Source organism: Oncorhynchus masou, unplaced genomic scaffold, assembly GCF_036934945.1.
Source record: "Oncorhynchus masou masou isolate Uvic2021 unplaced genomic scaffold, UVic_Omas_1.1 unplaced_scaffold_2306, whole genome shotgun sequence".
Taxonomy (NCBI): Eukaryota; Metazoa; Chordata; class Actinopteri; order Salmoniformes; family Salmonidae; genus Oncorhynchus; species Oncorhynchus masou.
In genome coordinates this window covers 30,001-54,427 of record NW_027008772.1, presented here as the reverse complement: position 1 = coordinate 54,427, position 24,427 = coordinate 30,001, and the positions used below count along the sequence as shown (strand labels likewise).

The window sequence follows — 24,427 nt, the reverse complement described above, 5'->3', positions numbered from 1 at the left end:
GTTGCCCAGGGTTAAGAACAGAACACTGTGGATACTAATATCTCTGTGAGCCTCCCGGGCCCATGTTGCCCAGGGTTAAGAACAGAACACTGTGGATACAAATATCTCTGTGAACCTCCCGGGCCCATGTTACCCAGGGTTAAGAACAGAGCACTGTGGATACTAATATCTCTGTGAGCCTCCCAGGCCCATGTTGCCCAGGGTTAAGAACAGAACACTGTGGATACCAATATCTCTGTGAACCTCCCAGGCCCATGTTGCCCAGGGTTAAGAACAGAACACTGTGGATACTAATATCTCTGTGAGCCTCCCAGGCCCATGTTACCCAGGGTTAAGAACAGAACACTGTGGATACTAATATCTCTGTGAGCCTCCCGGGCCCATGTTGCCCAGGGTTAAGAACAGAACACTGTGGATACCAATATCTCTGTGAGCCTCCCAGGCCCATGTTGCCCAGGGTTAAGAACAGAACACTGTGGATACTAATATCCCTGTGAGCCTCCCAGGCCCATGTTGCCCAGGGTTAAGAACAGAACACTGTGGATACTAATATCTCTGTGAGCCTCCCGGGCCCATGTCGCCCAGGGTTAAGAACAGAATCTTGTAAATTAATAATATTGCATTGGCCTGCATTCTATTACACCCTCTAAACTTATTTCACGGATCCCTTGGCCAAAGAGAGTTTAATCTGTTGTTGTTCGTAATATTCATAGACAAATGTACATGTATTATTTGGGGGGAGATCTGGCCATGGACCACCTGTAGTAGATTTCAGTGTTTCTCTCTCTCCCTGTCTTTCTCTCTGTCTCCCTCTCTCCCTCTCCCTCTGTTTCTCTCTCTCTCTCTCTCTGTCTCCCTCTTTCTCTCTGTCTCCCTCTCTCCCTCTCCCTCTGTGTCTCTCTCTCTCTCCCTCTTCTTCTCTGTCTCCCTCTCCCTCTGTTTCTCTCTCACTCTCCCTCTCTCACTCTCCCTCTCTCTGTCTCCCTCTCCCTCTGTCTCCCTCTCTCCCCCTCCCTCTGTTTCTCTCTCTTTCTCCCTGTCTTTCTCTGTCTCCCTCTCTCCCTCTCCCTCTGTGTCTCTCTCTCTCTCTCCCTCTTTCTCTCTGTTTCTCTCTCCCTCTGTTTCCCTCTCCCTCTCCCTCTCTCTCTCTCCCTCTTTCTCTCTGTCTCCCTCTCCCTCTGTTTCTCTCTCACTCTCCTTCTGTTTCTCTCTCTCTCCCTCTTTCTCTCTGTCTCCCTCTCCCTCTGTTTCTCTCTCCCTCTCCCTCTCCCTCTCCCTCTCTCTCTCTCTCTCCCTCTTTCTCTCTGGCTCTCCCTGACTTTCTCTCTGTCTCTCCCTCTCCCTCTGTTTCTCTCTCACTCTCCCTCTGTTTCTCTCTCTCTCCCTCTTTCTCTCTGGCTCTCCCTGTCTTTCTCTCTCTCTCTCCCTCTTTCTCTCTGTCTCCCTCTCCCTCTGTTTCTCTCTCCCTCTCCCTCTGTTTCTCTCTCTCTCTTTCTCTCTGGCTCTCCCTGTCTTTCTCTCTGTCTCTCCCTCTCCCTCTGTTTCTCTCTCTCTCTCTCTCCGTCTCAGAGTGAACGAGTGTGTGGATGAGAAGGACACTGATACCGGGGTCACTCATGTTGACTCCATGGCAACACAGGACAGTATTCCGACCCGGAGACGTTCCAGCTCAGAGATGTCCCGATCCACCTTCAGCCTGGTCCGACAACTCTCCAGTAGGAACAACTGATCAAATGAATCACTGAATCAAACACTGAACCAATTAACCACTTAACTACTGAATCAAATACTGAAACAAATACTGAACCACTGAACCACTGAACCAATTAACAACTAAACTACTGAATTAAACACTGAATCACTGAACCAAGGAATTATTGAATTAAATACTGAATCACTGAACCAATTAACCACTTAGAACCACTGGATGAAACACTGAACTACTAAGAACCACTGAATCAAAAAAAAAATATTTAATGAACTTCTTCGTTCCCCTCTCCTCTCTCCCTCTCTGTTCTCCTTGATCTATATTCTCCCCTATTCACCCCTCCCCTCCCCCAGGTCTAGACGCCCGCAGGCCCAGCTCTCCGCTGGTGGACGTGAAACCCATTGAGTTCTGGGCCATGGGCCCCAGGAAGGAGGTGATCCAGCCGCTGCGTCGACCCCCTCCGGATGACTACTTCAGGAAGTTGGAGCCACGCCTCTACTCTCTGGACTCATCCGGAGACGACGTGGACTCGCTAACGGACGAGGAGATTCTGCTACGATACCAACTGGGCATGCTCCACTTCAGCACACAGTAATGTGTTGTCTTTTATACGTTGTAATATATCTTTTATGTTTCAGAATCAGAATAATAGTAATCAGCTGCTTTCCTATAAGCAGCATGTACACTTCCCCAGGTCTAGAAATAAATACAGGAAAATATGAAAAACACGCATTTTATTTTCATTAATCTGATTTTGCTTTTCTTTGTGTCCCTCTGATCATCCCAATCTCCTCCTCTCTCTCTCTCTCTCTCTCTCTCTCTGTCTGTCTCTCTCTCTGTCTTTTCTCTGTCTTTCTCTCTCTGTCTTTCTCTCTCTGTCTCTCTCTCTCTCTCTCTGTCTCTCTGTCTTTCTCTTCTCTCTCTCTCTGTCTCTGTCTCTGTCTTTCTGTCTCTCTCTCTCTCTCTCTGTCTGTCCTCTCTGTCTCTCTCTGTCTCTCTCCCTCTCCCCTCTCTGTCTCTCCCTCTCTCTCCCCTCTCATCATCCCCTCTCCCTCTCCATCCCTCCCTCCTCCCTCTCCCTCCCATCCCCTCAACTCCTCTCCTCTCAGGTATGATCTAATCAACGGCCACCTGGGCGTTAGGGTCATGAGGCTCGCGACCTGCCCCCACCTCTGAACCTGTGATGGAGCCCGCCAGGACATGGCCCACTCCAACCCATATGTCAAGATCAGCCTGCTGCCGGACCACAAGAACTCCCGTCAGGTAGTAGCTGCAACTAGGGTTGCGGTTAGAGAAAAGTCTGCCTGTCAACTGGAGGGTTGCTGGTTTGAATCCCAGCTCTGACTGGAAAAGTCTGGTGTGGAGTGAGCTGTCAACTGGAGGGTTGCTGGTTTGAATCCCAGCTCTGACTGGAAAAGTCCATGGTGTGGAGGCGCAGCTCATTGCATTCAGCCTGGGGCTTTCAGCCTGGCATCATCCTATCCTGTCAGATTCTGTCAGCCTTGCCTGCTGTTGTGCCCTTGAGAAACAGCCTCGTTGCTTTCAGCCTAGAAGCCCGTGCTCAGCCCGGGCGCAGCCTCGTTGCTTTCAGCCTCGTCAGCATAAGTACACATTGCCATTCTCTGTAAGTTAATGGGCCCCTCACCTTGTCACAGACGGTCTAAGGCACTGCATCAATGCAGTGCTAGAGGCGCCTCGTTGCTTTCAGCCTCGTTGCACCCTGGTTCAAATCCAGGCTGTATCACAACCGGCTGTGATTGTGAAGCCCCATAGGGCGGTGCACAATTGGCCCAGCGTCGTCCGGGTCCGGGTCTGCCATTTTAAATAAGAATTTCTTCTTAACTGACTTGCCTAGTTAAATAGAAAATAAAAAAATTAATGGACATTAAAGCATTTTTCTTCTTCAGACAGGGGTGAAGAGGAAGACACAGAACCCGGTGTTCGAGGAGCGGTTCACCTTTGACCTTCTGTTCCTGGAGGCCCAGCGCCGCACCCTGCTGCTGTCTGTGGTCGACTTCGACAAGTTCTCACGACACTGTGTCATCGGCAAGGTGAACACCCACGCAAACAAAACACACACACGAGCGCACACACACACTCATACACAACCACACAAACACACACACACACACCAATCCTGTGGAGTATTGATACCAGGGGTATCAAGATGTGATGTGGTTTGATGTGAACATAAATTAAATTCAGGCTATAAGTCTAATGACATTTACATTGTCGTTAGGCACACTTATTACCCTGAATTTAATTTGTGTTCACATCAAACCACATCACATTTTTTTAACATTTTTAATAGCCTTTTCCTATTCATCAAAATGGCCGGTGGACCGCACTGTTTCAGATGATCTTAGAGTGGATTACACTGTTTCAGATGATCTTAGAGGATTGCACTGTTTCAGATGATCTTAGAGTGGATTACACTGATCTTCAGATGACTATTTAGATGATCTTAGAGTGGATTGCACTGTTTCAGATGATCTTAGAGTGGATTACACTGTTTCAGATGATCTTAGAGTGGATTGCACACTGCATTTCTTAGAGATGATATTTCAGATGATCTTAGAGTGGATTGCACTGTTTCAGATGATTTTAGAGTGGATTACACTGTTTCAGATGATCTTAGATTTTAGACTGTGGATTGCACTGTTTCAGATGATTTTAGAGTGGATTACACTGTTTCAGATGATGATTAGAGTGGATTGTAATTGTTTCAGATGATCTTAGAGTGGATTACACTGTTTCAGATGATCTTAGAGTGGATTACACTGTTTCAGATGCATGATCTTAGAGTGGATTACACTGTTTCAGATGATCTTAGAGTGGATTACACTGTTTCAGATGATCTTAGAGTGGATTACACTGTTTCAGATGATCTTAGAGTGGATTACACTGTTTCAGATGATCTTAGAGTGGATTACACTGTTTCAGATGATTTTAGAGTGGATTACACTGTTTCAGATGATTTAGAGTGGATTACACTGAGATGATCTTAGAGTGGATTACACTGTTTCAGATGCATGATTTTAGAGTGGATTACACTGTTTCAGATGATCTTAGAGTGGATTACACTGTTTCAGATGATCTTAGAGTGGATTACACTGTTTCAGATGCATAATCTTAGAGTGGATTACACTGTTTCAGAGTGGATGTTTCATGATCTTAGAGTGGATGAATGGGGGGGTTATTGTCTACTTTTTGAAGTGATTTATTTGACAATGACTGTTTGTCTTCATCATAGTTTTACATTTATTTTTTTTAATATTTTTTACAGTTTATTGACGTCTTTACCATCAGCTATATAAAATAAAGAGAGTTGTACGCTCTATACAGTGCCTTAAAGTATTCGGCCCCTTGAACTTTGCGACCTTTTGCCACATTTCAGGCTTCAAACATAAAGATATAAAACTGTATTTTTTGTGAAGAATCAACAAGTGGGACACAATCATGAAGTGGAACGACATTTATTGGATATTTCAAACTTTTTAACAAATCAAAACTGAAAATTGGGGTGCAAAATTATTCAGCCCCTTAAGTTAATACTTTGTAGCGCCACTCTTTTTGCTGCGATTACAGCTGTAAGTCGCTTGGGGTATGTCTCTATCAGTTTTGCACATCGAGAGACTGAAATTTTTTCCCATTCCTCCTTGCAAAACAGCTCGAGCTCAGTGAGGTTGGATGGAGAGCATTTGTGAACAGCTGTTTTCAGTTCTTTCCACAGATTCTCGGTTAGATTCAGGTCTGGACTTTGACTTGGCCATTCTAACACCTGGATATGTTTATTTTTGAACCATTCCATTGTAGATTTTGCTTTATGTTTTGGATCATTGTCTTGTTGGAAGACAAATCTCCGTCCCAGTCTCAGGTCTTTTGCAGACTCCATCAGGTTTTCTTCCAGAATGGTCCTGTATTTGGCTCCATCCATCTTCCCATCAATTTTAACCATCTTCCCTGTCCCTGCTGAAGAAAAGCAGGCCCAAACCATGATGCTGCCACCACCATGTTTGACAGTGGGGATGGTGTGTTCAGGGTGATGAGCTGTGTTGCTTTTACGCCAAACATAACGTTTTGCATTGTTGCCAAAAAGTTCAATTTTGGTTTCATCTAACCAGAGCACCTTCTTCCACATGTTTGGTGTGTCTCCCAGGTGGCTTGTGGCAAACTTTAAACAACACTTTTTATGGATATCTTTAAGAAATGGCTTTCTTCTTGCCACTCTTCCATAAAGGACAGATTTGTGCAATATACGACTGATTGTTGTCCTATGGACAAAGTCTCCCACCTCAGCTGTAGATCTCTGCAGTTCATCCAGAGTGATCATGGGCCTCTTGGCTGCATCTCTGATCAGTCTTCTCCTTTGTATGAGCTGAAAGTTTAGAGAGACGGCCAGGTCTTGGTAGATTTGCAGTGGTCTGATACTCCTTCCATTTCAATATTATTGCTTGCACAGTGCTCCTTGGGATGTTTAAAGCTTGGGAAATCTTTTTGTATCCAAATCCGTCTATAAACTTCTTCACAACAGTATCTCGGACCTGCCTGGTGTGTTCCTTGTTCTTCATGATGCTCTCTGCGCTTTTAACGGACCTCTGAGACTATCACAGTGCAGGTGCATTTATACGGAGACTTGATTACACACAGGTGGATTGTATTTATCATCATTAGTCATTTAGGTCAACATTGGATCATTCAGAGATCCTCAGTGAACTTCTGGAGAGAGTTTGCTGCACTGAAAGTAAAGGGGCTGAATAATTTTGCACGCCCAATTTTTCAGTTTTTGATTTGTTAAAAAAGTTTGAAATATCCAATAAATGTCGTTCCACTTCATGATTGTGTTGATTCTTTACAAAAAAATACAGTTTTGTACCTTTATGTTTGAAGCCTGAAATGTGGCAAAAGGTCGCAAAGTTCAAGGGGGCCGAATACTTTCGCAAGGCACTGTATATTAACTCTCAGTCATTTATTGGGTAATGCACCAACGTTTCGGCATCACCTTCTTCTTGAGTATTGAGCCAATCAAAACAATGTGTGTACACAGGATGTCTCGTACCAGGAAGATACAGTGGCTCACGAAAATATTCAACCACCTTGGCATTTATCCTATTTTGTTGCCTTACAACTTGGGGGGGTTATATCATTTGATTTGTATGCCTACCACTTTGATGCAAATTTTTTTTTTATTGTGAAACAAACAAGAAATAAGACAAAAAAAACTGAAAACTTGAGCGTGCATAACTATTCACCCCCCCCCCCCAAAGTCAATACTTTTTAGAGCCACCTTTTGCAGCAATTACAGCTGCAAGTCTCTTGAGGTATGTCTCTATAAGCTTGGCACATCTAGCCACTGGGATTTGTGCCCATTCTTCAAGGCAAAACTGCTCCAGCTCCTACAAGTTGGATGGGTTCCGCTGGTGTACAGCAATCTTTAAGTCATACCACAGATTCTCAATTGGATTGAGGTCTGGGCTTTGACTAGGCCATTCCAAGACATTTACATGTTTTCCCTTAAACCACTCGAGTGTTGCTTTAGCAGTATGATTAGGGTCATAGTCCTGCTGGAAGGTGAACCTCCGTCCCGGTCTCAAATCTCTGGAAGACTGAAACAGGTTTCCCTCAAGACTTTCCCTGTTTAGCGCCATCCATCATTTCTTCCCATTTCTTCCCAGTCCCTGCCAATGAAAACCATACCACACAGCATGATGCTGCCAACACCATGCTTCACTGTGGGGATGATGTTCTCGGGGTGATGAGAAGTGTTGGGTTTGCGCCAGACATAGCGTTCTCCTTGATGGCCAAAAATATCAATTTCAGTCTCATCTGACCAGAGTACCTTCTTCCATATGTTTGGGGAGTCTCCCACATTCCTTTGGCGAACACCAAACATGTTTGCTTATTTTTTTCTTTAAGCAATTACTTTTTTCTGGCCACTCTTCCATATAGCCCAGCTCTGTGGAGTGTACGGCTTAAAGTGGTCCTATGGACAAATACTCCAGCTCCGCTGTGGAGCTTTGCAGCTCCTTCAGGGTTATCTTTGGTCTCTTTGTTTCCTCTCTGATTAATGTCCTCCTTCCCTGGTTCATTAGTTTTGATGGGTGGTGCCTCTCTTGACAGGTTTGTTGTGGTGCCATATTCTTTCCATTTTTTAATAATGGATTTAATAGTGCTCCATGGGATGTTCAAAGTATTGGATATTTTTTTATAACCCAGTAATCCCGATCTGTACTTTTCCACAACTTTGTCTCTGACCTGTTTGGAGAGGTCCTTGGTCTTCATGGTGTCGCTTGCTTTGTGGTGCCCCTTGCTTAGTGGTGATGCAGACTCTGGGGCCTTTCAGAACAGGTGTATATATACTGAGATAATGTGATAGATCATGTGACACTTAGATTGCACACAGGTGGACTTTATTTGACTTAATTACATTTACATTTACATTTAAGTCATTTAGACTTTATTTGGTGAATTCACCTTAATTAACAGCCACTGTGCATCTAAATCATTAAGAAGAAGTTAATTAGTTTCTGAAGGTAATTAGTTGCACCAGATCTTATTTAGGGGCTTCATAGTAAAGGGGGTGAAAACATATGCACGCACCACTTTCCGTTTCTTATTTTTTAGAATTCTTTATAACAAATAATTTTTTTAATTTTACTTCACCAATTTAGACTATTTTGTGTATGTCCATTACACAAAATCCAAATAAAAATCAAATTAAATTACAGGTTGCAAACAAAATAGGAAAAAATGCCAAGAGGGATGAATAATTTTGCAAGGCACATTCAACCCTGTCTGATACATTAGTTCTGTAATGGTGTGTTTTCATTGGTAGGTGGCACTGCCTCTGAGTGATGTTGATCTGGTGAAAGGTGGTCATTGGTGGAAGGCCCTGGTACCTAGTTCTCAGGTAGGAAGAACACACACACACTAAATGTCTTAGATCAACACACACTAAGTGTCTTAGTTCAACACATTGATCTAAGTGGATTCTTCCCTTTGGATGTGAAACCGTTATCAAGCTCATCAGCCTCCCCTCCTCCTCTTCCTCCTCATTCCCTCGTCCTCCTCCTCTCCTCCTCTCAGCCTCTCTTACATAGACATACAGTCATCTTTAGGCCCACTGAGGCCCAATCTGTTGTTTATTGGCCAGGAGAGGCACAACACTGACTTTGTGTGTGTGTGCGTGTGTGTGTGTGTGTGTGTGTGTGTGTGTGTGTGTGTGTGTGTGTGTGTGTGTGTGTGTGTGTGTGTGTGTGTGTGTGTGTGTGTGTGTGTGTGTGTGTGTGTGTGTGCGTGCGCGAGAGAGACACTAACACTGTCCTCGCTGCACATCTGTTATATTGTCACGAGGGTGGTGAGCGCATCGCCCTCGAACACAACAACACCACTACAATACAAAAACAACACCACAACAACAATACAACAACGACACAAAGAGAGAGAGATGCTGTTATCACTCCACTATCTGAGATAGTCAGACAGACATATCTACAGATAGAGTGATATCAACAGTGTTTTGTGTTTCTAACAGAATGAGGTAGAGCTGGGAGAGCTGCTGTTATCACTCAACTACCTGCCCTCTGCTGGAAGACTCAACGTTGACATCATCAGAGCGAAGCAGCTGCTGCAGACAGACATGTGCCAGGGATCAGGTAAACTATACCTACTAACAGCTGCTGCAGACAGACATGTGCCAGGGATCAGGTAAACTATACCGACTAACAGCTGCTGCAGACAGACATGTGCCAGGGATCAGGTAAACTATACCTACTAACAGCCTGCTAATATAGACTAATATATCTATCAGGTAACATACCTACTAATATACCAGACAGACATGTATATACCTGCTAATATACCTACTAATATACCTACTAATATACCTACTAATATACCTGCTAATATACCTACTAATATACCTACTAACATACCTACTAACATACCTACTAATATACCTACTGACATACCTACTGATTTACCTACTGACATACCTAATAGCACACCTACTAATATACCTGCTAATATACCTACTAATATACCTACTAATATACCTACTGACATACCTACTAATATACCTGCTAATATACCTACTAATATACCTACTAATATACCTACTGACATACCTACTAATATACCTACTAATATACCTACTAATATACCTACTAATATACCTACTAATATACCTACTAATATACCTACTAATATACCTACTAATATACCTATTAATATACCTACTAATATATCTACTAATATACCTACTAATATACCTACTAATATACCTACTAATATACCTACTAATATACCTACTAATATACCTACTAATATATCTACTAATATACCTACTAATATACCTACTAATATATCTACTAATATACCTACTAATATACCTACTAATATACCTACTGACATACCTACTAATATACCTACTAATATATCTACTAATATACCTACTAATATACCTACTAATATACCTACTAATATATCTACTAATATACCTACTAATATACCTACTAATATACCTACTAATATACCTACTAATATACCTACTAATATACCTACTAATATACCTACTAATATACCTACTAATATACCTACTGACATACCTACTAATATACCTACTAATATACCTACTAACATACCTACTAATATACCTACTAATATACCTACTAATATACCTACTGACATACCTACTAATATACCTACTAATATACCTACTAACATACCTACTAACATACCTACTAATATACCTACTAATATACCTACTAACATACCTACTAATATACCTACTAATATACCTACTGACATACCTACTAATATACCTACTAATATACCTACTAATATACCTACTAATATACCTACTAATATACCTACTAATATACCTACTGACATACCTACTGACATACCTACTAACATACCTACTAACATACCTACTGACATACCTACTAACATACCTACTAATATACCTATTAACATACCAGCTAATATACCTACTAATATACCTACTAACATACCTACTAATATACCTACTAATATACCTACTAATATACTACTGACATACCTACTAATATACCTACTAATATATCTACTAATATACCTACTAATATACCTACTAATATACCTACTAATATACCTACTAATATACCTACTAACATACCTACTAACATACCTACTAATATACCTACTAATATATCTACTAATATACCTACTGACATACCTACTAATATACCTACTAATATACCTACTAATATACCTACTAATATACCTACTAATATACCTACTAATGTTATATCTACAGTCTCTATCACAACTATAACACACACCTACCTGACTACACACTAACAGAGGAGGGATACCTGACTTACATCCTGACTAACAGGGGGATACTGGTGGGAGGAGCTACTAACAGAGACCTGACTAACAGAGTGGGGATACCTGACTAACAGAGGGGATACCTGACTAACAGACTGAGGATGGAATTACCTGACTACCAGAGTTAGACATACCTGGTTTCCTATAACATTTGATGTGTTTGACTAACAGAGGAGGGATACCTGACTAACCAGGAGGGATTTATTCCATTCCAGCCATTAACAACCTAGCCTATTCTCCTATAGCATACCTGACCAGCCTCCAGAGGGGGATACTGTGTTACACCTGTAGTAGATTCACATATGTATCAGGTAACGACCTGCAGGATACCTGACTAACAGAGGAGGGATACCTGAATAACAGAGGGATACCTGAATAACAGAGGGGATACCTGACTAACAGAGTGGATACCTGACTAACAGAGGGATACCTGACTAACAGAGGAGGGATACCTGAATAACAGAGTGGATACCTGACTAACAGAGTGGGATACCTGACTAACAGAGGAGGGATACCTGACTAACAGAGGAGGGATACCTGACTAACAGAGGGGGATACCTGACTAACAGAGGGGATACCTGACTAACAGAGGGGATACCTGACTAACAGAGGGGATACCTGACTAACAGAGGGGATACCTGACTAACAGAGGGGATACCTGAATAACAGAGGAGGGATACCTGACTAACAGAGGGGATACCTGACTAACAGAGTGGGGATACCTGACTAACAGAGGAGGGATACCTGACTAACAGAGGGGGGATACCTGACTAACAGAGGGGGATACCTGACTAAACAGAGTGGGGATACCTGACTAACAGAGGGGGATACCTGACTAACAGAGGAGGGATACCTGACTAACAGAGGATACCCTGACTAACAGGATACCTGACTAACAGAGGAGGGATACCTGACTAACAGAGGAGGGATACCTGACTAACAGAGGAGGGATACCTGACTAACAGAGGGGGATACCTGACTAACAGAGGGGGATACCTGACTAACAGAGGAGGGATACCTGACTAACAGAGGGGGGATACCTGACTAACAGAGGGATACCTGACTAACAGGGATACCTGACTAACAGAGGAGGGATACCTGACTAACAGGGATACCTGACTAACAGAGGAGGGATACCTGACTAACAGAGGGGGGATACCTGAATAACAGAGGGGATACCTGAATAACAGAGTGGGGATACCTGAGAGGGATAACAGAGGAGGGATACCTGACTAACAGAGGAGGGATACCTGACTAACAGAGTGGGGATACCTGACTAACAGAGGGATACCTGAATAAGTGGATACAGAGGAGGATACCTGACTAACAGAGGAGGGATACCTGACTAACAGAGGGATACCTGACTAACAGAGGAGGGATACCTGAATAACAGAGTGGATACCTGACTAACAGAGTGGGATACCTGACTAACAGAGGAGGGATACCTGACTAACAGAGGAGGGATACCTGACTAACAGAGGGGGATACCTGACTAACAGAGGGGATACCTGACTAACAGAGGAGGATACCTGAATAACAGAGGGGATACCTGACTAACAGAGGGGATACCTGACTAACAGAGGGGATACCTGATACCTGAATAGAGGAGGGATACCTGACTAACAGAGGGGGGATACCTGACTAATAGAGAGGGGATACCTGACTAACAGAGGAGGGATACCTGACTAACAGAGGGGGATACCTGACTAACAGAGGGGGGATACCTGACAACAGAGTGGGGATACCTGACTAACAGAGGGGGATACCTGACTAACAGAGGATACCTGACTAACAGAGTGGATACCCGGGATACCTGACTAACAGAGGGGGATACCTGACTAACAGAGGGGGATACCTGACTAACAGAGGGGGATACCTGACTAACAGAGGGGGATACCTGACTACCTGACTAGAGGGGGATACCTGACTAACAGAGGGGGATACCTGACTAACAGAGGGGGATATACCTGACTAACAGAGGGGGATACCTGACTAACAGAGGGGGATACCTGACTAACAGAGTGGGGATACCTGACTAACAGAGGAGGGATACCTGACTAACCTGAGAGGGGGATACCCACTAACAGAGGAGGATACCTGACTAACAGAGGAGGGATACCTGACTAACAGAGGGGGATACCTGACTAACAGAGTGGGGATACCTGACTAACAGAGGAGGGATACCTGACTAACAGAGGAGGATACCTGAATAACAGAGTGGGGATACCTGACTAACAGAGGGATACCTGAATAACAGAGGGGGATACCTGACTAACAGAGGAGGGATACCTGACTAACAGAGGGGGATACCTGACTAACAGAGGGGGATACCTGACTAACAGAGGAGGGATACCTGACTAACAGAGGAGGGATACCTGACTAACAGAGGGGGGATACCTGACTAACAGAGTGGGGATACCTGACTAACAGAGGAGGGATACCTGAATAACAGAGGAGGGATACCTAACTAACAGATACCCTAACAGGAGAGGGATGACCAGAGGGGGATATCTGACTAACAGAGGAGGGATACCTGACTAACAGAGGAGGGATACCTGACTAACAGAGGGGGGATACCTGAATAACAGAGGAGGGATACCTGACTAACAGAGGAGGGATACCTGACTAACAGAGGGGGGATACCTGACTAACAGAGGAGGGATACCTGAATAACAGAGGAGGGATACCTGACTAACAGAGGGGGGATACCTGAACGACAGAGGAGGGATACCTGACTAACAGACTACAGAGGAGGGATACCTGACTAACAGAGGGATACCTGAATAACAGAGAGGGGATACCTGACTAACAGAGGAGGGATACCTGACTAACAGAGGGGGGATACCTGAACGACAGAGGAGGGATACCTGACTAACAGAGGGGGATACCTGACTAACAGAGGAGGGATACCTGACTAACAGAGGAGGGATACCTGACTACCTGAATAACAGAGGAGATACCTGAGAGGGGATACCTGAACGAACAGAGGAGGGATACCTGACTAACAGAGGGGGATACCTGACTAACAGAGGAGGGATACCTGACTACCTGACTAACAGAGGAGGGATACCTGACTAACAGAGGGGGATACCTGACGAACAGAGGAGGGATACCTGACTAACAGAGGGGATACCTGAATAACAGAGGGGGATACCTGGGGATACCTGACTAACAGAGTGGAGGGATACCTGACTAACAGAGGGGGATACCTGACTAACAGAGGAGGGATACCTGACTAACAGAGGGGGATACCTGAATAACAGAGTGAGGGATACCTGAATAACAGAGGGGGGATACCTGAATAACAGAGGGATACCTGAATGACAGAGGGGATACCTGAATAACAGAGGAGGGGATACCTGACTAACAGAGGGGGATACCTGAATAACAGAGGGGGATACCTGACTAACAGGGATACCTGACTAACAGAGGAGGGATACCTGACTAACAGAGGGGGATACCTGACTAACAGATACTAACAGAGGGGGATACCTGACTAACAGAGGAGGGATACCTGACTAACAGAGGGGGATACCTGACTAACAGAGGGGGATACCTGAATAACAGAGGAGGGATACCTGACTAACAGAGGATACCTGACTAACAGAGGGATACCTGACTAACAGAGGGGGATACCTGACTAACAGAGGAGGGATACCTGACTAACAGAGGGATACCTGACTAACAGAGGAGGGATACCTGACTAACAGAGGAGAGGATACCTAACTAACAGAGGGGGATACCTGACTAACAGAGGAGGGATACCTGACTAACAGAGTGAGGGATACCTGACTAACAGAGGAGGGATACCTGACTAACAGAGTGACTAACAGGGATACCTGACTAACAGAGGAGGGATACCTGACCGACAGATGGGGGATACCTGAACGACAGAGGGGGGATACCTGACTAACAGAGGAGGGATACCTAACTAACAGAGGAGGGATACCTGACTAACAGAGTGGATACCTGAATGACAGAGGGGATACCTAAATAACAGAGTGGATACCTGAATGACAGAGGGGATATCTCAACGACAGACGGGATACCTGAATAACTGAGTGGGGATACCTGACTAACAGAGGAGGGATACCTGACTAACAGAGGAGGGATACCTGAATAACAGAGGGGGGATACCTGACTAACAGAGTGGGGATACCTGAATGCCAGAGGAGGGATACCTGACTAACAGAGGGGGGATACCTGACTAACAGAGGAGGGATACCTGACTAACAGAGGAGGGATACCTGAATAACAGAGGAGGGATACCTGACTAACAGAGGAGGGATACCTGACTAACAGAGGGGGGATACCTGACTAACAGAGGAGGGATACCTGACTAACAGAGGGGGGATACCTGACTAACAGAGGGATACCTGACTAACAGAGGAGGGATACCTGACTAACAGAGGGATACCTGACTAACAGAGGAGGGATACCTGACTAACAGAGTGGGGATACCTGAATAACAGAGGGGGGATACCTGAATAAAGGAGGGAACAGAGGGGATACCTGACTAACAGAGGGGGATACCTGACTAACAGAGGGGATACCTGACTAACAGAGGGGGATACCTGACTAACAGAGGGGGATACCTGACTAACAGAGGAGGGATACCTGACTAACAGAGGGGATACCTGACTAACAGAGGGGGATACCTGACTAACAGAGGGGGATACCTGACTAACAGAGTGGATACCTGACTAACAGAGGAGGGATACCTGACTAACAGAGGGGGATACCTGAATAACAGAGGGATACCTGACTAACAGGAGGGATACCTGACTAACAGAGGGATACCTGAACAGAGGAGGATACCTGACTAACAGAGGAGGATACCTGACTAACAGAGGGGATACCTGACTAACAGAGGGGGATACCTGACTAACAGAGGAGGGATACCTGACTAACAGAGGGGGATACCTGACTAACAGAGGGGATACCTGACTAACAGAGTGGGGATACCTGACTAACAGAGGAGGGATACCTGACTAACAGAGGGATACCTGACTAACAGAGGAGGGATACCTGACTAACAGAGGGGGATACCTGACTAACAGAGGGGGATACCTGACTAACAGAGGATACCTGACTAACAGAGGAGGGATACCTGACTAACAGAGGGGGATACCTGACTAACAGAGGAGGGATACCTGACTAACAGAGGGGATACCTGACTAACAGAGGAGGGATACCTGACTAACAGAGGAGGGGGGATACCTGAATAACAGAGTGGGGATACCTGACTAACAGAGGGGGATACCTGACTAACAGAGGGGGATACCTGACTAACAGAGGATACCTGGATATACCTGACTAACAGAGGAGGATACCTGACTAACAGAGGGGGATACCTGACTAACAGAGGGGGGATACCTGATAACAGAGTGAACAGAGGATACCTGACTAACAGAGGATACCTGAATAACAGAGGGATACCTGACTAACAGAGAGGGATACCTGACTAACAGAGGAGGGATACCTGACTAACAGAGGATACCTGAACAGAGGGGGATACCTGACTAACAGAGGGAGGGATACCTGACTAACAGAGGGGGATACCTGACTAACAGAGGGGGATACCTGACTAACAGAGGGGGATACCTGACTAACAGAGGGGGATACCTGACTAACAGAGGATACCTGACTAACAGAGGAGGGATACCTGACTAACAGAGGGGGATACCTGACTAACAGAGGAGGGATACCTGACTAACAGAGGAGGGATACCTGACTAACAGAGGAGGGATACCTGACTAACAGAGGGAGGAGATACCTGACTAATGAGGGGGACTAACAGAGGAGGAGGGATACCTGACTAACAGAGTGGAGGGATACCTGACTAACAAAGGAGGGATACCTGACTAACAGAGGAGGGATACCTGACTAACAGAGGGGGATACCTGACTAACAGAGGGGGATACCTGACTAACAGAGGGGGATACCTGACTAACAGAGGGGGATACCTGACTAACAGAGTGGATACCTGACTAACAGAGGAGGGATACCTGACTAACAGAGGGGATACCTGACTAACAGAGGAGGGATACCTGACTAACAGAGGAGGGATACCTGACTAACAGAGGGGGGATACCTGACTAACAGAAGGGGGATACCTGACTAACAGAGGAGGGATACCTGACTAACAGAGGGATACCTGACTAACAGAGGAGGGATACCTGACTAACAGAGGAGGGATACCTGACTAACAGAGGGATACCTGACTAACAGAGGAGGGATACCTGACTAACAGAGGAGGGATACCTGACTAACAGAGGAGGATACCTGACTAACAGAGGAGGGACACCTGAATGCCAGAGGAGGGATACCTGACTAACAGAGGGGGGATACCTGACTAACAGAGGAGGGACACCTGAATGCCAGAGGAGGGATACCTACATACATTTCCCAACCAGAAGCCATGGATTACAGGCAACAGCCGCACTGAGCTAAAGACTATAGGTGCCGCTTTCATGGAGCGGGACACTAACCTGGACACTTGTAAGACATCCCACTATGCCCTTTGACGACCAAGCAAACAGGCAAAGTGTCAATACAGTACTAAGATCTAATCCTACTACACTGGCTCTGACGCTCATCAGATGTGGCAGGGCTTGCAAACTATCACGGATTACAAAGAGAAAACCAGCAGCGAGATGCCCAGTGACACGAGCCTACCAGATGAGCTAAATGCCTTCTTTGCTCGCTTCGAGGCAAGCAACACTGAACCATGCGTGCGAGCACCAGCTGTTCTGTACGACTGTGTGATCACGCTCCCATAGCCGATGTGAGTCAGACCTTTGAACAGGTGAACATTCACAAGGCCACGGGGCCAGATGGATTACTAGGATGAGTCCTCAGAACCAGCTGGCCAGTGTCTTCACTGACATTTCCTCTCCCTGACCCAGTATGTAACACCTACATGTTTCAAGCAGACCACCATAGTCCCTGTGCCCAAAAACACCATGGTGAGCTGTCTAAATGCCTATCTCCCGTAGCACTCTGTAGCCATAAAATGCCTTGAGAGTCATGGCTCACATCAACACCATCATCCCAGACAACCTGGACCCACTCTAATTTGCATACCGCCCCAACAGATCCACAGATGACGCAATCTCTATTGCACTCCACACTGTCCTTTCCCACTTGGACAAAAGGAACACCTACCGTATGTGAGAATGCTATTCATTGACTACGGCTCAGCGTTCAACACCATAGTGCCCACGAAGCTCATCATTAAGCTAAGGACCCTGGGACTGAACACCTCCATCTGCACCTGGATCCTGGACTTCCTGACGGGATGCCCCCAGGTGTTGAGGGTAGGCAACAACACATCCGCCAAGCTGACCCTGAATACGGGGGCCCCTCAGGGGTGCGTGCTTAGTCCCCTCCAGTACTCCCTGTTCACTTACGACTTCATGGTCACACACGACTCCGACACCATCATTAAGTTTGCTGACCACATGATGGTAGAAGGCCTGATCACCGAAGATGATTAAACAGCCTCTAGGGAGGAGGTCAGAGACCTGGCAGTGTGGTGACGGGACAACAACCTCTCCCTCAATGTGAGCAAGACAAAGGAGCTGATCGTGGACTACAGGAGACAGAGGGCCGAGCAGCCCCCATTCACATGGACGGGGCTGTAGTGGAGCAGGTGTCCACATCACTAAAGATCATGGTCTACACACACGAACACAGTCGTGAAGAGGGCCTCCCCCTCAGGGGGCTGAAAAGATTTGGCATGGGCCCTGAGATCCTTAAAAAATGGCACAGCTGCACCATTGAGAGAACATCTTCACTGGCTGCATCACAACTTGGTACGGCAACTGCTTGGCATCTGCCCGGAAGGCAATACAGAGGGTAGTGAGTACGGCCCAGTACATCACTGGGGCCGAGCCCTGTGCCAGCAGGACTTCTACACCAGGCCGTGCCAGGGGAAGGCCCTAAACATTTTATATGTGCAGTAGCTTATGGGGATCCTAATAAACTAAACTAAACTTAACTAATCTGTCACTTTATTCCTTGATATATGTACATATATATCTTATTTAACAGGTACCTCTGAACATTGACTCAGTACTGGTACCCCTTGTATATAGCCAAGTTATCATTGCCTCAGTGCTGGTACCCTTTGTATACAGCCAAGTTGTTATTGACTCAGTACTGGTACCCAGTGTATATAACCAAGTTATCATTGACTAGGTACTGGTACCCTGTGTATATAACCAAGTTATCATTGACTCAGTACTGGTACCCTGTGTATATAACCAAGTTATCATTGACTCAGTACTGGTACCCCATGTATATAACCAAGTTATCATTGACCCAGTACTGGTACATATAACCAAGTTATCGTACTAGGTACTGGTACCTGTGTATATAACCAAGTTATCATTGACTCAGTACTGGTACCCCGTGTATATAACCAAGTTATCATTGACTAGGTACTGGTACCCCGTGTATATAACCAAGTTATCATTGACTCAGTACTGGTACCCCGTGTTATATAACCAAGTTATCATTGACTAGGTATTGGTACCCGTGTATATAACCAAGTTATCATTGACTAGGTACTGGTACCCCGTGTATATAACCAAGTTATCATTGACTAGGTACTGGTACCCTGTGTATATAACCAAGTTATCATTGACTCAGGTACTGGTACCCTGTGTATATAACCAAGTTATCATTGACTATGTACTGGTACCCTGTGTATATAGCCAAGTTATCATTGACTAGGTACTGGTACCCCGTGTATATAGCCAAGTTATCATTGACTAGGTACTGTGTACCCTAGGTATATAACAAGTTATCATTGACTCAGTACTGGTACTCTGTGTATATAACCAAGTTATCATTGACTCAGTACTGGTACCCTGTATATATAACAAGTTATCATTGACTCAGTACTGGTAAGCTGTGTATATAACCAAGTTATCATTGACTCAGTACTGGTACCCTGTGTATATAACCAAGTTATCATTGACTAGGTACTGGTACCCCGTGTATATAACCAAGTTATCATTGACTAGGTACTTGTACCCTGTGTATATAACCAAGTTATCATTGACTAGGTACTGGTACCCTGTGTATATAGCCAAGTTATCATTGACTGGGTACTGGTGTATCTGTGTATATAACCAAGTTATCATTGACTAGGTACTGGTACCCGTATATAACCAAGTTATCATTGACTAGGTACTGGTACCTGTGTATATAACCAAGTTATCATTGACTAGGTACTGGTACCCTACGTATATAACCAAGTTATCATTGACTCAGTACTGGTACCCCGTGTATATAACCAAGTTTTCATTGACTAGGTACTTGTACCCTGTGTATATAACCAAGTTATCATTGACTATGTACTGGTACCCTGTGTATATAACCAAGTTATCATTGACTAGGTACTGGTACCCTATGTATATAACCAAGTTATCATTGACTCAGACTATGTACTGGTACCCTGTGTATATAACCAAGTTATCATTGACTAGGTACTGGTACCCCGTGTATATAACCAAGTTATCATTGACTAGGTACTGGTACCCTGTGTATATAACCTAGTTATCATTGACTAGGTACTGGTACCCTGTGTATATAACCAAGTTATCATTGACTAGGTACTGGTACCCCGTATATAACCAAGTTATCATTGACTAGGTACTGGTACCCCGTGTATATAACCAAGTTATTATTGACTAGGTACTGGTACCCCAAGTTATCATTGTATATAACCAAGTTATCATTGACTAGGTACTGGTACCCTGTGTATATAACCATGTTATCATTGACTAGGTACTGGTACCCTGTGTATATAACCAAGTTATCATTGACTAGGTACTGGTACCCGTGTATATAACCAAGTTATCATTGACTAGGTACTGGTACCCTGTGTATATAACCAAGTTATCATTGACTAGGTACTGGTACCCTGTGTATATAACCAAGTTATCATTGACTCAGTACTGGTACCCTGTGTATATAACCAAGTTATCATTGACTCAGTACTGGTACCCTGTGTATATAACCAAGTTATCATTGACTCAGTACTGGTACCTGTGTATATAACCAAGTTATCAATGACTCAGTACTGGTACCCTGTGTATATAACCAAGTTATCATTGACTAGGTACTTGTACCCTGTGTATATAACCAAGTTATCATTGACTATGTACTGGTACCCTGTGTATATAACCAAGTTATCATTGACTGGGTACTGGTACCCTGTGTATATAACCAAGTTATCATTGACTAGGTACTGGTACCCCGTGTATATAACCAAGTTATCATTGACTAGTATTGGTACCCCGTGTATATAACCAAGTTATCATTGACTAGGTACTGGTACCCTGTATATAACCAAGTTATCATTGACTAGGTACTGGCATTACTGTGTATATAACCCTGTTATATTGTCAGTACTGGTACCGTGTATATAACCAAGTTTCATTGACTAGGTACTTGTACCCTGTTTATAACCAAGTTATCATTGACTATGTACTGGTACCCTGTGTATATAACCATTATCATTGACTAGGTACTGGTACCCTGTGTATATAACCATGTTATCATTGACTAGGTACTGGTGCCCTGTGTAATAACCAGAAACCTATCATTGACTAGGTACTGGTACCCGTGTATAACCAAGTTATCATTGACTAGGTACTGGTACCCTGTGTATATAACCAAGTTATCATTGACTCAGTACTGATACCCCGTATATAACCAAGTTATCAATGACTCAGTACTGGTACCCTGTGTATATAACCAAGTTATCATTACTCATTGTGATTCTGTTATTACATTTTTGTTATTTCTTTATTGTTGGGAAGGACCTGTCAGTCAGCTTTTCACTATTTGTCCACACCTGGTGTTTATCAAGCATGTGGCTAATAACATTTGATTTGAGGAGACCTGAATAACACCTCATATACCACACCTGGGGATCAGGTAATAACTGCAGAAACCTGAATAACACACCTGACACACCTGGGGATCAGGAAATAACTGCAGAAACCTGAATAACACACCTGACACACCTAGGGATCAGGTAATAACTGCAGAAACCTGAATAACACACCTGACACACCTGGGGATCAGGAAATAACTGCAGAAACCTGAATAACACACCTGACACACCTGGGGATCAGGTAATAACTGCAGAAACCTGAATAACACACCTGACACACCTGGGGATCAGGTAATAACTGCAGAAACCTGAATAACACACCTAGGGATCAGCCTCTGCAGACAGACATGTGGTAGGGATCATAACTGCAGAAACCTGAATAACAGAACATTTAACAGGTAATAACTGCAGAAACCTGTAACTCACCTGACCCCCCCCAGACCCGTTTGTGAAGGTTCAGCTGGTAACAGAACATTTAACTTCCTTTCTGTCTCTATCTACACCCCTCCCCCAGACCCGTTTGTGAAGGTTCTGCTGGTAACAGAACATTTAACTTCCTTCTGTCTCTATCTACACCCCTCCCCCAGACCCGTTTGTGAAGGTTCAGCTGGTAACAGAACATTTAACTTCCTTCCTGTCTCTATCTACAGACCCGTTTGTGAAGGTTCAGCTGGTAACAGGGCTGAAGCTGGTAAAGACCAAGAAGACTTCCTGTATGAAAGGAACCATCGACCCTTCTACAACGAGTCGTTCAGCTTCAGAGTCCCCACGAAGACCTCAGCGAAGTCAGCCTGGTATTTACAGGTACAGCCCAGAGAGAGAGAGAGAGAGAGAGAGAGAGAGAGAGAGAGAAAGAGAGAGAGAGAGAGAGAGAGAGAGAGAGAGAGAGAGAGAGAGAGAGAGAGAGAGATGGGGAGGGGGGAGAGACAGAGACAGAGAGAGAGAGAGAGAGGAGGAGAGAGAGAGAGACAGAGAGAGAGAGAGAGAGAGAGAGGTGATGGGGAGGGGAGGAGAGAGACAGAGAGAGAGAGAGAGAGAGAGAGAGAGAGAGAGAGAGAGTGAGAGAGGATGAGGGAGGGAGAGGAGTGATGGGGAGTGGAAGAAGGATGGGGAGTGAGAGAGAAGGACAGAGGGATGGATAGAGAGATAGACAGATGGAAAGAGAGAGACAGAGAGAGAGGAATGAGAGAGAGATGGAGAGAGAGAGAGGGAGAGGAGAGAGCGAAGGAGAGAGAGGAAAGCGAGATAAGAGAGACAACCAGAGCAATGCAAAACAGAGATAGAGGGGTCCGCACAGCCTTCACAAACGCCACTTCCGCACTGCTGACAATTAGGAGTAATTGCCGTGGCAACGGTTGCCAGGGCGTCGCCAGGGCATCTCTAGCCCGTCTCTAGGCAGTCGCTAGGCTACTCATTTGGCCAGCAGTAGCTACTGTGTTCACTGCTTAGACCTAGCATTCATTGATTCATTCGGTAGCCAGCCTATCTTAGACCTGGTGGTAAAAGTGACATTTCAGCTGCAGACTGTAATGTATCTAGAGACTGGTCCCAGATCTGTGGTGAGGTTTCTAAATGTGGTGTAGCTGTAGACTGTAATGTATCCAGACTGGTCCCAGATCTGTGGTGAGGTTTCTAGAGACTGGTCCCAGATCTGTGGTGAGGTTTCTAAATGTGGTGTAGCTGCAGACTGTAATGTATCTAGACTGGTCCCAGATCTGTGGTGAGGTTTCTAAATGTGGTGTAGCTGCAGACTGTAATGTATCTAGACTGGTCCCAGATCTGTGGTGAGGTTTCTAAATGGGTGTAGCTGCAGACTGTAATGTATCTAGAGACTGGTCCCAGATCTGTGGTGAGCTTTCTAAATGTGGTGTAGCTGCAGACTGTAATGTATCTAGACTGGTCCCAGATCTGTGGTGAGGTTTCTAAATGTGGTGTAGCTACAGACTGTAATGTATCTAGACTGGTCCCAGATCTGTGGTGAGGCTTTCTAAATGTGGTGTAGCTGCAGACTGTAATGTATCTAGAGACTGGTCCCAGATCTGTGGTGAGCTTTCTAAATGTGGTGTAGCTGCAGACTGTAATGTATCTAGACTGGTCCCAGATCTGTGGTGAGGTTTCTAAATGTGGTGTAGCTACAGACTGTAATGTATCTAGACTGGTCCCAGATCTGTGCTGAGGTTTCTAAATGTGGTGTAGCTGCAGACTGTAATGTATCTAGACTGGTCCCAGATCTGTTTGTGATGTGACATGAGACCCTTGAGAAAGGCAGCAGCCTAAATCTCGGGGGTTGGCTCAACTATTGAATACAATGGATGTTAAATCCTAGGCAAGAACAAACTTGTATTTCTGCATTGTGTTCCTTTTCTCAGTACAGTATTGTACTCCACTATTGTACTGTCAAACATGACATGTGACAATGACCATGGGAGTTGACT

General features: G+C 44.7%; 1 pseudogene; it reads left to right on the top strand.

The window, feature by feature from the left end:
• LOC135533271 (synaptotagmin-17-like) overlaps positions 1-24,427 on the top strand; it is a 56,495-nt pseudogene that overhangs the window by 18,940 nt on the left and 13,128 nt on the right.